At 42.9% G+C, this 15550-nt stretch overlaps 1 protein-coding gene across 4 annotated transcripts in view; it reads left to right on the forward strand.

Moving 5' to 3' along the window:
- Nucleotides 1-15550, forward strand: part of FARP1 (FERM, ARH/RhoGEF and pleckstrin domain protein 1) — a 334084-nt gene that overhangs the window by 187411 nt on the left and 131123 nt on the right. The gene's annotated exons all lie outside the window — the stretch shown is intronic.

The following is a 15550-nucleotide window of genomic DNA, read 5'->3' on the forward strand; positions in this document are numbered from 1 at the left end:
TGCGCTCCCCCCCCCCCAGTATTAATACATACTCTGAGTTAATAAGTAAAAAGTGATTTTATTAAATACAGAAAGTAGGATTCAAGTGATTCCAAGTAGTAACAGACAGAACAAAGTGAATTACCAAGCAAAATAAAATAAAACACGCAAGTCTAAGTTTAGTACAGGAATAATACTGAATACAGATAAAATCTCACCCTCAGAGATGTTTTAATAAGTTTTTTTCACAGACTGGACACCTTCCTAGTCTGGGCACAATCCTTTCCCCTGGTACAGCCCTTGTTCCAGCTCAGGTGGTAGCTAGGATTTCTCATGATGTCCACCCCCTTTGTTCTGTTCCACCCACTTATATATCTTTTGCATAAGGCGGGAATCCTTTGTCCCTCTGGGTTCCCACCCCTCTTCTCAATGGAAAAGCACCATGTTAAAGATGGATTTCAGTTCAGGTGACATGATCACATGTCACTGTAAGACTTCATTACCCACTTTCCAGCCCACAGGTATACAGGAAGACTTACAAGTAAAACAGAGCCATCTACAGTCAATTGTCCTGGTTAATGGGAGCCATTAAAATTCCAGGTTTCAGAGTAACAGCCGTGTTAGTCTGTATTCGCAAAAAGAAAAGGAGGACTTGTGGCACCTTAGTCTCTAATTCCAAAATTCCAAACCACCATTAATGGCCCACACTTTGCATAATTACAATAGGCCCTCAGAGTTATATTTCATATTTTTAGTTTCAGATACAAGAGTGATACATTTATACAAATAGGATGACCACACTCAGTAGATTATAAGATTTGTAATGATACCTTACAAGAGACCTTTTGCTTGAAGCATATTTCAGTTGCATTATATTCACACTCATAAGCATGTTTTTATAAAATCATATAGAGTGCAACGTCACAGTCCCATTCTACCACCCAACCCTATCACTGACCGACAATATGTCCTGCATGTTTTACATCAGCAAGCAGGGAGAAGCAAGTTCCCCCTCCTTGTGCACCAAAGCCATAAAGCTCTGGAACAGGTGCATAACCAACCACCTCAAGGTTTCAGCAGCCTACCTTTGACGCATCCGGAACACCACTGCCAATACCCTCATCAGATGCTTCTCCCACAACTGTGAATGGGAGCTTGACACTCAGGCTCTCTAAGACGTTTTCTAGAGATGGCGACAGCCAGAGATCAATCTTTTTGCCATCTCCAAGAACAGAAAGCATCCTCTCTTCTGTTCAAGGGGGAGTCTCAGTCATCATTCCCTGGGGGACGCCTGTCTTCTACCATGGAAGAGGACTCTGTTCTATGCCTTTCCCCTGACACTCCTAATTCTAAGGGTGATGAACAAGATCAGGCAGGACAAGGGCAGAGTAATCCTTAGAGTACCTACCCAGCCAAGACAAGCTTGGTACCCTTACTTGCTTCAACTCAGTGTCCAACCGCCGATCGAGCTCCTGACTGTTCCCCATCTCCTGTCTCAGGATGCGGGTTGTGCACTTCACCCCAACCTGGCAGTGCTATGCTTCAGAGCTTGGCTCCTGGATGGTTCTGAGGATTAGAGTATCTTGTTCTGCGGAGGTGCAGCAGGTGTTATTAAACAGTAGAAAAACATCATCCTGCACGACTTAGCTGCAGAAATGGAAGAGATTTGCCCCCTGGTGTGGTCATCACTGCCTCTGGCCTAACTTGGTTCCCGTCCCTCATCCTAGATTACTTGCTGGATCTGAAGACATCTGGGTTATCCATCAGTTCAGTCAAGGTACACCTGGCCACCATAACAAGCAACAGCAACTGCATTTGTGAAGAATATCCCAGTACCCAAGATATGCAGAACTGCTACGTGGACTTCAGTCCATACATTTTCAAAACATTATGCCCTGCTTGGTGCCATCAGATCCAATGCAGCACTTGGCTCTGTAGTACTCTCTTCATTTCTGGATCCTGTTCTGAAGCTCCGCCCTTTTTCTAGGGACACTGCTCGGAAGTCACCTGAAGTGGAGCACCCATAAGGATGCTACTCAAAGAAGAAGGAAATGTTACTCACCCTGTGCGGTAACTAGTTCTTCAAGAAGTGTCACCATGGCTGCTGGCTACTACCTGCCCTCCTTTCCCTCTGCTTCGGTTGTTTCCTATGGGATGATTGAGTAGAGAAGGAAGTGAGGATGTTTTGCCTGCACACCCCTATATAGCCTCAGTGTCTGCCACAAGGAGGAATAGGGTGCATGGGCAGGCCTAATGGGCACTGCCAGCTAGAAATCTGCAATCAAGTGCTTGAGAGGCACATACGCACCTGAAGTGGAGTACCCATAGGGAGACACAACTTGAAGAACTACTCTTACTGCATAGAGTGAGTAACATTTCCTTTATATCCTTACCAAATTTGGTGTGTAGTTTTAAATATCTACTCTTAGAACTCCAAATATTATCCATTTACATGCATAATCCTTTTTTAAAATTCATTTACGTTCTTTGCCTCAATTCTGTCTTTTCTGCAATCTAATTGTCTACCTTAATCTCGCTATATTTCACCTCCCCATTTGTGAAATGAAGGTAATGCAGCCTTTCTGCCACCCTTTGTATGTCTTATCTATTTAGACTGTAAAATGAAATGAGCAGGAACTGCTTTTCACTATTTCTAAGCTCAACTCCTGAAACAAAGGCACTCAGATCTTGGAACCTGTAGGCTCGAAGTAAAAATATTTTTTACTTTATTAGTATTTTGTGCAGTGGGTGCAGGACTAGAAATGTGGAAGCTTGGAAAAATGTAATGTTACTTTTTATGGTAGTAGCAATATTTAGATATAATGAATATTTATGACTGTTTTTTAATGGCAGTATTTTTTTTGAGCATATATATCTCATAAAAACTTTGAGAAGTTGCAGTAATTGAAAGGGGGAAATAAAGGCCATACTAATCTCTCTCCAGACATATAAGTATTATAAAGAAATCTTAGTGTCAGATCAGTGTATCTGGAAATGATTCGTTATGCCCATTTGAAGTTGTCTGATTTGAAGGATTCAGACCTGAAGGAGTTCAATCTCTCTCATTATCTATTCTCTCTCTATTTCTCTTCCTCCCAGGCAGTGCAACGTGTAATACTATGTGAGCTGTTTCTGCTTATTCAAATAAAGAACTGTTATTTGGTGACCCCTGGTAAAGAGAGATTAAGCAGAACCCACAATTCCAGTAGCTTTATTTTACTGTATCTCTATAGATCTACAGCTATTTGAGGATTTAATATAGATAATTTTTATAAGTTCTGTCTCTGCTTTAAGAAAAAAAATCATGTTTAATCAAACATATCCTAAACAAGCAACTTTACATTAGCTTTATTATATCATCTCTTTCCCCCCCCTACATACTATCAAACTGTTCAGGGGAATTATTTAGCAGCAAGTGATCTTCCCTCATTAAGGTTTTTAAACTGAATGTTATGATTGACTATTTCTGGTAAAGTTGAAGATGAAGGTAGGAAGAGAGATTGAAATCTGGGTCAAATCAATCCTTCTACTTTTGTCTTTTCCTTTGCCTTTTTCGGAAAATATTCATTTTGATACAGACTGGTTTGTTCTACGCAGAAATTCATGAATAGTGAACATGGTTACAACAGTGAAGCTTTGTAGATTCAAAAAGAGAAAACTATAGGTTTCCATGGAAGCGGATACCAAAAATAAAGTGAAGAGGATGGTTATTAAAACTCCTCTAATTTGTTTTGCACATATAACTGTAAATTCTTGTTTAGTTAAAAATCATGGTAGCTGAGATTAGTCTTCCTTTAAGACTTTTTCTTGTCTTGATCACATATGGCATTGGCCAGTGTCACAAGGCAGAATACTGGGCTAGATGGACCTTTGGTCTGACCCAGTTTGGCTGTTTTTCTGTTCTTATGACCGATGATTAAAAAGTTTGACCTTCCTGCTGCTGAATATTGGAGGAGGAGGAGGAGGATGTAAAGTACATCTCAAAGCCTAAAGCACATTTTTTCACACAATATGATGGTAAAATATGTCGTTAAAAGATCAGAAAGGTGTGCAAAAGATTCTTTGCTTAGCTAAAACTATATAACTGCTTTAGAGAGTATGAACACCACCCACTATGAGGAGTAGATAAAAGTACAAATGCATTAGAAACATCAGTGGCACTTTTAAAAATATTGTGCTTATATGTATAGGGGGTGAGGTGGGAAATCTGTCTGCTAAGATCTACCAAATAGTCACAGTGGGCACCCAAAGTGGGAGGAGTGTGGAGATGTAGATATTTATTAAAAAAGCAGCTTAAAATGTTAATTATTCCAGTAGGCACCAGTCCAGCTTTTGATAGCATGCAGGTGGACTGTTGCAACTGTACAGAGCTTCATTGAAGTCTCTGGGAGTCCATGAGAGCACGGGGGTCCACCCACATGGTATGAGTAGCGGGATCCAGGCTTTCATCTGCGTTTAAAACTGAAGATGGTTTTCAAGAAATGGAATGCATGGGGTAGGCAAAGGTGACACGACTTCCGCTCTTCAGAACTGTGGGTGACAAAGGGTGAGGTACACCTTGTACATATACACACAAGTATCTGCATATGTGAGCACAGTCACCTGAATGTGTTTCTGCTCCATTGAGGGATATGACTTATGAGCCTCAGAGGGCAGGGACTGCATTATAAGTGCAAAATATAATTCATTCCTACCTAGGGTGACCAGATGTCCTGATTTTATAGGGACAGTCTCGATTTTGGGGTCTTTTTCTTATATAGGCTCCTATTACCACCACCACTCCCCAACCCCCTGTCCCGATTTTTCACACTTGTTGTCTGGTCACCCTATTCCTACCACAGGCTTTTAAACCATCCCAATCCTCCATCTCTCAGTTGGGCTATAACACATTCAGGTGACCATCACTGTGACTTTATGTATTGTGGCTGCCCTTCCTCTTCTGCTGAAAAAATATGCTCTCCCATTTTCCAGTCTTAACTAAAAAAGAAAAAAGTAACAGATCCAGATGAAATAAAGCTATTTTTTACACAGTTTCTTCTCTACAGAACTATCAAGGCCTATACTTTAAGGGTGTGGTTTTCAAAAAGCACTCAGGGTAAGTCTATACTGCAGTTAAAAACCTGCAGCTGGCCCATGCCAGCTGACTCAAGCTTTGGCTAAGGGGCTGTTTAATTGTGGGGTCGATGTTTGGGCTTGGCTGGAGTCCGGGCTCTAGAACCCTGAGAGGTGGGAGGGTCCCAGAGCTTGGGCTGCAGCCTGAGCTCAAATGTCTATACCACAATTAAGCAGCCCCTTAGCCCGAGCCCCACAAGCCCAAGACAGCTGGCACGTGCCAACTGTGGGTTTTTAATTGTAGTGTACACGTACCCTCAGCTTCAGTGCAGGTCAGCCCCTGTTGAAGTCAATGTGAAAATTCCCCTTGACTCGGGTGGAGCAGAGTTATGCTAACACTGAGTGCTCTTGAAAATTCAACCCTTCAAGCAGTAAATTGCAAAGTAATTTCCTATTTATTCTAGGAAAGAGAACAGGTAGGAATATGACATTTGTCTTCATAGGTTGCTGTCATTGTTCTCCTCTGAACGTAGTTTAAGCTTTCATTTGAAGTGTAGAGTTATGCTTAGCTATTTACATAAAATCCCTATTGTTTAAGCTGATCCTTGAGGTTATTTGTTGTACTATTTGCTTATCACAAATACTTGTTTCTTTTCCAGTGCAAATAAATAGATATTTTACCACCTCGATAACTGGGAGAGAGTTCGTGCTTCAAAGGATGCTGTATTTTAGTGTTGAAACGATATTGCTCACTGTGGTGAAGCTCGCCCCTCTGCAGAGGGTCAGCAGAAAGCCTATATACCACTTAAACTCACCGAGTGAGGAGTCCGGGATTTTATCCTGAGAATTTAAATGGGACGTCAGTGATGCACAGACCTTGTGCTGACCCTCTCCAGAGGAGTGAAGTTTACCTATAGTGCTAATAGCATATACCAAACTTCCAAAAAATGTATGCAAGGGAAAGACAATAGTTGGTTTCATTGATTTGACTCAATCTGTTCTCTTACTCTGTCTCCCAGTGGCTTTCTGGCATGGAACACCCCCGATTTCCTGACACTGTTGCCATGTCTCCCAACCCTTTTCTCCCTCAAGCTCCTCCTTAAAGCCGAGTTCTTTTATGAGACCTTTTGATCATCTATCTTCTCTGAGCATTAACAGTTTTAAATACAAAACATGGAGTTAACAGAATGGGTGCTCCCCATTAATTACCTGTTTGTTGCTGCATCCAGTCTTATTTCCTTAGTTTATAAGTTGTCTATTTAGATAGTCTTCAGAGATCGGACTTTTTTTACACTTGACTGTAAAGTATCCTCCGCAGCTTGGTACCATGTGTTATCCAGATATTAAATCAAGCCCATTCCCTGGGGGGCAAATCTTGAAATGTCACAGAATCATAGGACTAGAAGGGCACAGTTGCCAACTTTCACACGGTAAATAAGCACCCCAACTTTCACAATAAGCCAAAAATCAAGATGATCCCATTTCAAAAGAAGGTCAAAACAAGCCAATCCCTAAGAACCCCAACACTGTATGTGACTAGATTCCCCCCGGCAAGCAGTCTGGGACTGTGGTGGGCCCGCTGTGCACCCCTGACTCTCTCCCGCTTTGCCCCTGCTTGCCGGGAGCTGATCAAAAAAAAGAAGCAACAAGCTACAAGCCAAAAACAACAAGTTAACAAGGAACTCACAAGCCACTTAAGCCAAAAACAAGCCCAATTTCTGTGTTTTTTTTCGTGGGTTTGAAATGTCTGCTGGAAGGGACCTCGAAAAGTCCTCTTGTCCAGTCCCCTGCACTAATGGCAGGACTAAGTATTATTATGTCTGCCTCTCTCTCTCTGTTATGGTGAGTGTGTGATGGGTTTCACTTGGAAAACTGCAAGATTATTTGATTGCTGTCTGTTTACCAAATCCTGCTGTTGCACTCAGAAATGCTCTGAAGGCTGCATGAGAGCACATTCATGTGGGTCTGGATGCAGCTTAGGGTGAAAGTTAACACCCCCTATGCTTTCAGTTCTAATTGGAAAGTAGCTCTTACCTGTGCTCAAGACAGCGACTGAATTTCAGTCTTCCAAACATTTCTTAGGAATGTTTAACTGAAGATCAAGATATTCAGTAACCTTAGAAGAATTTGCAGTGCAAAAATCTTTTTGATCGGAGATTAGTTTAGTTTGGTGGGTAAAAATTCCTTAAATAGCAAATTGTTGACTGTATGGAGATAGTTATTGGTAGCTGGGCAATGCTAAAGTGGCTATGCTAAATTGAAATAAAGAATTAAAATCAATTTAATCAATCCCCCTTCCTCCCTTTCCCCCCAAAAAAGAAAAAAAAAACCTCAGAAGGTACTGGTTTTGTAAACATTACTAAACAGTTTTCTCAACAACTTCCATTCGAGATCATGCCACAGGAATGTTCTGTACAATTACTGCTCAAATAAAGGGAGGGATGATAGATTCATAGAGTTTAAAGCCACAAGTTATCATTAGATCATCTAGTTTGATCGCTTGTATTGCACCGAGTTTCTGCTTTATTGAACGAAATAATTTGTGTTTGACTAAAGCATATCTTCCAGGAGGGCACATCACAGCCCTTGGTAGTTTGTTCCAGGGTTAATCACCCTGTCTGTTGGAACTTCATGCCTAATTTCTAATGTGAATTTGTCTGGTTTCAACTTCCAGCAGTTGGTTCTTGTCATGGTTTTCTCTTAGAAGCCAGTATTTTCTCCCCATGATCAAGTCCCCTCAGTCTTCTTTTTGATAAGCTAAACAGATGAATCTCCTTCAGTCTCTCTCTAAGGCATGGTCACCATCCCCCAGATAATCTTTTGTGGCTTTTTTCTGCACCCAGGTCCACCGGAACACGAGGGTCAGGGACCTATGACTATGCCCTCTCACTTTTTACCGCCGTAAGGGCGGGCGAAAGAGGGGAGGGGGCGGAGAGGAGCGGGCGGGATCTTGGGAGGAAGAAGCAATGCAGGAGCGGGGCTTCAGGGGAAGGGGTGGTGCGAGGGTGGGGGGAATGGGCAGCACTAGGGTTGCCAACCTTCTAATCACATAAAACCGAACACCCTGCCCCCTACCAGAGGCCCCACCCCTGCTTGCTCCATCCCCCTCCCTCCGTCACTCATTTTCCTCCACCCTCACTTTCGCCGGGCTGGGGCAGTGGGTTGGAGTTCAGCAGGGGGTATAGGCTTTGGGCTGGAGGTGCAGGCTCTGGGGTGGGGCTGAGGATGAGTGGTTTGGGTTGCAGGAGGGGGCTCAGGGCTCGGGTAGTGGGTTGGGGTGGGCTCCAGCTGGGGGTATGGGCTCTGGGGTGGGGCCAGGGGTGAGGGGTGTGGAGTGCAGGATGGGACTCCAGGCTGGGGCAGGGGGTTGGGATGAGGGGTTTGGGGTGAAGGAAGGGGATCCGGGGCTGGGTCAGGGGGTTAGGGTGTGGAGCGATGAGGGCTCCAGCTGGCGATGAGGGGTTTGGGGCGCATGAGGGGGTTTGGGTGCGGGAGCGGGTGAGGGCTCTGGCTGGGGTTGTGGGGTGGGGCTGGGGATGAGGGTTTTGGGGCGCAGGAGGGGACTCCAGGCTGGCTGGGGCAGGAGGTGAGGGTGCAGGGTCCAGGTGGCGCTTACTGCGCCTCTGAGGAAGTGGCTGCCAAGTCCCTGTGGCCTATAGGCACATGGGTGGCCAGGGGCCTCTGCACGGTGCATGCTGCCTTCACACCTGCAGGCGCCACCCCCCACAGCGCTCATTGGTTCTGGTTCCTGGCCAATAAGAGCTACGGAGCTGATGCTGGGGCGGGAGCAGCGTGTGGAGCCTCCCAGTCCCTGGCTGCCCCAGTGCCTAGGAGCTGCAGAGACCTGGAAGCCACACGGAGCTAGGGCAGGCACGGAGCCTGCCTTAGCCCTGGGCTTAATGTCCCAGTCAGTGGTGCTGACTGACGCCACCAGGGTCCCTTTTCGACCGGGCATTCCAGTCGAAAACCGGACGCCTGGCAACCCTAGGCGGCACGGGGGGGCGGGACCACCGTTCGGGCACCAATGCCCCCCCCTTGCACTTTTAGGAACCTTTCGTTGGTCCTGCTTACATCATCTGTTTGTTCATTGGGAATTCTTTAAAGTTAAAGATCTGTTAGAGAATTAAAGCATTTCCCCACTGAAGAAAGTATAAATACCCTTACCCTAAGTAAAAAAAGAGGAAAAAAAATATAAGGGTGAATTGTGTAAAATGGAAATAACCAGCAAAGAATGGTGAATGTGCAATGTAATGCAAGTAACTTTGATTCAGTACCTTCATAGCTTGCAGCTAAGTGTGATTATGCATATTAATCGTAATTCAGTGGGCTGACATTCCCTAAAAATGTAAAGCGTCTTTTACAATGTAATTTCACAGAGCTAAAAAAGGCCAATTCAAATGCATTAAGCACTCAGGATGTATAGCTTGAAATGAGTGAGCTTGTTTTCACTGAAGTAAAATTGGAATGTCATTTGAGTGTTGCATAAGAGCCACCAGAAAAAGGGCAATAAGCATTATATGGTCCCATTAAGTGACTGCTATCCAAGTTAGGAATTTTTGTGTGAGAGGAGTTAATGGAGCTGCTGGTCTGTGAGGTTTTTCCTTCTTCCTCTCATACCTTATCCTTGGCGACGTCAACTTCCAGACTGATGTCCACTTGACTCCTTAGCCTCTGCTTCCTCCTCCCCATTTGATCTGCAGTGGTGGATCAGTTCTCGCACTCAGTACAATGTCCTCTTGATGTTGTCACCACTAAATATTTTTTCTCTCATCTTCCCACCACAGAGTTCCCTTTCTCTGACCACCCCCTTGACACCCTGCCCTACCGTAACCTCCAGTCCATTAGTGGCTATGACTTCTTTCCTGTTTTTAATCCCTTCCTTCCTCTTCTGTCAATGACATCACTGATTCCCTCTACTCCACATTTTCTACTACTCTCCACTTCTTCATACCCCCCTTTTCCACCTCAAAGTCTGTCCCACCAACACAACATCTCAGATTCACCGCCTTATCTGATGTTCCTGCATTTCTGAACACCTCACTAGAAAGTCCCAGCAGACATGAATTTCCTCCAATACAAAACTGTTTTCTTGTCCTTCAGTTCTGCCATCTTGCCAGTCAAACAGCTCTACTTCTCCAGTCACGTTGACTTTATGCCCACTGTCTCAGCTGCTAAGGTGACAACTTGGATTCCCTCCCAGCTCCTGTGCCCTCCTCTTCCACATAGGATCTTGCTGACTTTTTCAAAAAGGTCAACAAAATCCAGCATGACTTGCCCCTTTTCCCATCATGTCCCCTCCTTCTCCATGTCATCTACAGTGAAGTTTCTATCCTCTTGTTGTAGTGTCTCCATCTCTGCCTCATGATTTCCCCTTCCTTCCACTCCCTTATTCACCTTTCTCCTTAGCTTCTCACTCTCTTTTCACTCCTGCTTACAATAGAAGCATGCTATGGTGTCCCCTCATCTAATCCCTCCTCCCAGAAGTAAATGACCCATGACCCCATTTGCCTATACTCAGCTCATTTCTTGCCTCTGCCTCCAAGATCATCAAGTGCACCTTCTTTTACATGTGTTGCCACCTCCATCTGTGTCTGGCTTCTGACCACTCGTTTCCATTGCAAGTGGTCTTACCAAGCCTCCAATTAACATCTTTATGGCAGATCTCGACCATCTACCGCTTCTTCCTCTTTCTTGATCTCAATTGCTTATGGCATGTTAAGCACATTCTCCTTGATATCTTGATTTTCACCACTCCGTCCTCTCCTGAGTTTCCTCCTACTTCTCTAGTTGTGTCTTCTTATCCTTTCACAAAGGTTCAGCTGCCATCTCTATGCCAACACTCACAGATCTACTTCTCCCCTCTTGACTTGCCTCCCTCCATCCAATCCCACACCCTAGTCTGTCTTTGACATCTCCTCAGATTCATCTCACCATTGGCTTAAACTTAACCTGGCTAAACTAAACTCCTTGATTTTTTTCTCCCCCTTCCCCCTTTCTTTGTGAGTGTTGACAGCACCATTATCATCTCAGTCATTCAGGCCTGGAACCTAGATACTGTATCATTCTAGCTTCCTCCTTCCCCCTTGTGCCACATACCTAGTCAGCATTTGAATTTTGCTACTCACTTCTCCAAAGCATTTCTAATATCAGGGCTTCACTCTGTCCACACAGCTAACTCTTGTCCAGGCTGCCATTATAGCTTGTCCTGACTACTTTGGGGCCTCCCTGACACGCACATTATCCTTGTCAAGTCCATTCACAATGCAGCTACTAATAATTCCTTGTCCAACATTATGATCGTATCACCCTCAGTATGAGTTACTCCACTGGGTCCCCCTTCTCCATTCCATAAAATTCAAGCTTCTTGTCCTTCCTTCCAGGCTCTACACAACTCTGCTCCTCCCTGCTTTCACTTCTCTTGTCATTCCTCTGCTCTGCCAATGATGCCAACCTTGATAGATCACTTGTCCACTCATTCCCCAAGCATCTTTGTGTTTTCTTCCTCATCACCCCTTACACAAGAAATGCTGTCCTGGAAAAACTAGCCTGTAAGGCCAGTACACTGTCCTTTCTGAAATCCCCCTCAACCCCCCCCCCACACACACCCCTTGGCATGCTTCTCCTGTGATGCCACTGGAAAATTTCCCCAGTGATAATGCCTACTTATATACCGGTGGGGCTAGACGATGTCTATTTTATTTATTCATTCATAGATTTTTATCTCATAATTTAAAACAAATAAATGTAAGACTAGGAGTCAATTTGTGCACATAGCTGGTCCATTTGACCACATGTTCCTGTCATGGTCATCTTCATCCTCTCTCCAACTTTCCCTTTTTTTCTTTCTCTCTTGGCTGCACCAATTTGAGCCTTGTCTTAAGTTAGATTGGAGGCTCGTTTGAACATGGACCATGTCTTTCCTTGTACAGCTCCTGAAACAAGGGGCCTTGATTCTGACTGATGCCTTTCGACACTACCATAATACTTAATTATGTGATAATAACATCAGAAAACAACTGAATTTTTTTTATTTATACTCAGATAATCTTTAAGTTGTATAATACTCTATACCAACAATTTTTCAATGTGTTGCAATAAAATTAGCTTTTTCTGGTTGTTTTCTTACATATTCAAATATATGATGATGTCTGTTTATATTACAGTAGCAACTAGATGCTCCAACTGAGATCAGGGCCTCATTGTGCTAGTCACTGTACAAAAATGGAGTGAGAGATACTCCCTGCTCTGAAGAGCTTACAGTCTAAATAGGCAGGAAGGGAAAGAGACACAGAAAAGGCCAAGAGTGGTTAGTGTCAGAACTAGAAATAGAACCTAGGTCTCCTGACTCCCATTCCACTGCCCTCTCCACTGAACCATGCTGCCAGAAGATGCCTGCCAGTTTCTGTTTGAAAGAAAACATGCAAGGTAGCATAAGCCATGTGTATAATGCCAGTGAGACTAAGTGATTTTAATGCAAATAGTATCATAGGTGCAGTGTGTTCATTCTTGAATGTTCCCCCCGAATATTACATATTTCTCTGTCAGATCATATTTGTTGTGAGCTTAATTACTGCTCTTTGGGTTCCATGCCAAGTAACCTGCTGAATTTTTAGTTTATTGCATTTCGACTGTCATAAGAATATCATTTAGTTTATTGCCTTAGCCTGTCCTAAATTAACATCTGTATAGAACTACCCACTTGCTAAGTTCATGTGTTTTTGAATTTTACACCTTTGTTCCCCCTTTGCTATTCTAGGAAGACCAGGACCATAGACGCCGAATCTTGGCAGATTGCAATTTTACACTTATAATATCTCCAACTGAATAGATGCCAGGCTTCCTCTTGATTTAGACAGATCAAAATTGAGAAGAGTTTTAGAATAATGTTTGTATTTACAGATACTTGAAAAAGAAACTCTGTATGTTGCATAAGTCACACAATATAGAAAATGCAGAATGACAAGTGCAGTTACTTGGCTTTAGAGCTGTCTAAATGCATATGAGGACATGTTAGAAATAAATTACATGAAAACACACAGCTGCTTATAATCATTGTCTGAGGTCAGACACGCCTGCTTTGCTGCACCTGTCTCACTCTGTGTGAGCAGTGCAGGGGGCTATGCCTTGTCTTTTTGTGGCTGTCATAAATCCTGACCCTTCCCACAGATGCCTGCTTTCCTAGGGTAAATTATTAAAGTTTAGAACATAAGTACTTGGAGGTTTAGGGACATCCAGAGCATGGGGTTGCATCCCTTACTATCTTGGCTGATAGTCATTGAATGTCCTATCCTCCATGAATTAATCTAATTCTTTTTTGAGCCCAGTTATTCCTTCACAACATTCCCTGGTAATGAGTTCCACAGGTTGACTGTGCATTGTGTGAAGAAGTATTGTCTGATGCTTGTTTTAAACCTGCTGCCTGTTAATTTCATTGGGTGATCCCTACTTCTTGTGAAGGGGTATTCAGCACTTCCCTATTCACTTTCTCCACACCATTCATGAGTATATAGACCGCTACCATATCCCCCCCTTTAGTCGTCTATTTCTAAGATGAACAGTCACACGCTTTTTAATCTCTCCTCATATGGAAGCTGTTCCATTTCTGTAATCATTCTTTGTCAATTGTAATATATCTTTTTTTGAGATGAGGTGACCAGAATTATTCAAGATGTGTGCGTAGCTTGGATTTGTTTAGTTTGATTGATCTGATAGTCAGACACACATTGTCACTGGATATTATAAAAATACTTGTAAATATGCATAATGCAATAGGTCTGAGAAGTCTTGATTCCCGTTCTCTGGTTAGTTAGGTGAAAGCAATGTCCTTGGACGCCTCAATGGGCAGTCATCCATTTTTAATAAACAGCCTTGTGCAAGCTGGACAAACAGATTAATTTGATTAATCTGGGGAAAAGGCCCAGGGCCACAATTTGAACAAAGCCTCCATATTGCATAAGCAATTCTTGTTTTAATAGACGTAATTTGGTGTGAGTGTTGTATTTTGGTTACATTGCTACTATTCCATTGTCTCCAATGTTATTTATCTAATTAGAGGTACCTGGAATTTTGTTCATTAAGAGAAGATTGCGCTCTGGCTATGTCTTTATACTACTCTTACGGGGGGGTTATTGAGAGGATTTCTGTTTTGGAATGTGTGAGTATGTGAATTGAGCGTATTCAGATATAATACTCTAAAGTATGGATGTGACTCACATCTGACCAAATACTCAATGGCTAGAACAAACTTCCTCTTTTCACACCTCTGCCTCCTTCCTTCCCTCTCACCACCACTTTATTTTGGTTGGGATGGGCTTTTGTACAATTATTACTTGATATGTTACATCATGTTGGCAGTGTTATACCAAATGTGCCAAACTTCAGTCACGCTTTTTACACTTATTCTTTCTAGTGTATTGTCTTGAATGACATTTGTATGACAATTATTTGTTGTTGATGACAATAAAAAGTGGCTTAATAAAACAATGTAAGGTGATTTTAGCTTTCTGGAGCTGTAAATCAGCTAGAAACCAGTTAGAAGCAATCTGAGTCTCTGTTTAAATAGAAACCTGCTAAATGGGTTTACACAGAGATGAATTGGCACTTCTCTTCAATCTGTGTTCTAAAACCAGCCACTTTTTAAGGATTCTACATGCATCTTGTGTCTGCAGGTGATAGAGCTTTTGCTTTGGTGATAGCTACGCCTTGTGTACATTAAGGAAATTATTTTAATTTCTCTAGTATAGAATTCACTCCTCCTGGATATCTATTTTATTATCTGTTTTTCGTAACCCACTTTTTGGTAACATTTGATGCATACACAGCTGCAAAGGTGCATCATAATCTTTGCTCTGGATATGGATTAACTGGTGTGTTGATAGTAAATTTTCTATGGTCAACAGTTTTCATCAGTTTATTTAGGTAATGAATGTGCTTTTTGTAGTGACCCAGCCACTCCCAGTCTTTATTCAGGCCAAATTTGATGGTGTCAAGTTTGCATGTTAATTCCAGTTCTGCAGTTTCTTGTTGAAGTCTGTTTTTGAAACTTTTTTCTTGAAGAATGGCCACTTTTAAGTCAGTTAATGAGTGTCCAGGGAGATTTAAGTGCTCTCCTACTGGTCACTACAAAAAGTAATTTTCCCTCTGTTGATACTCACACCTCCTTGTCAACTGTTGGGAATAGGCTACATCCACCCTGTTTGAATTGGCCTCGTTAACAGTGACCCCCCCCACTTGCTAAGGCAACTCCCATCTTTTCATGTGCTGTAATATATATACCTTCCTGCTGTATTTTTCACTCCATGCATCTGATGAAGTGGGTTTTAGCCCACTAAAGCTTATGCCCAAATACATTTGTTAATCTCTAAGGTGCCACAAGGACTCCTCATTGTTTTTGCTGATACAGACTAATATGGCTACCACTCTGAAACCTGTCACCACACAGGGACTTAGGTTGACTTAATTATGCTGCCCAGTGGTGTGGGTTTTTCATGCCTCTGGCTGAGGTAGTTAAACCAATTTT

Source organism: Natator depressus, chromosome 1, assembly GCF_965152275.1.
Source record: "Natator depressus isolate rNatDep1 chromosome 1, rNatDep2.hap1, whole genome shotgun sequence".
NCBI lineage: Eukaryota > Metazoa > Chordata > Testudines > Cheloniidae > Natator > Natator depressus.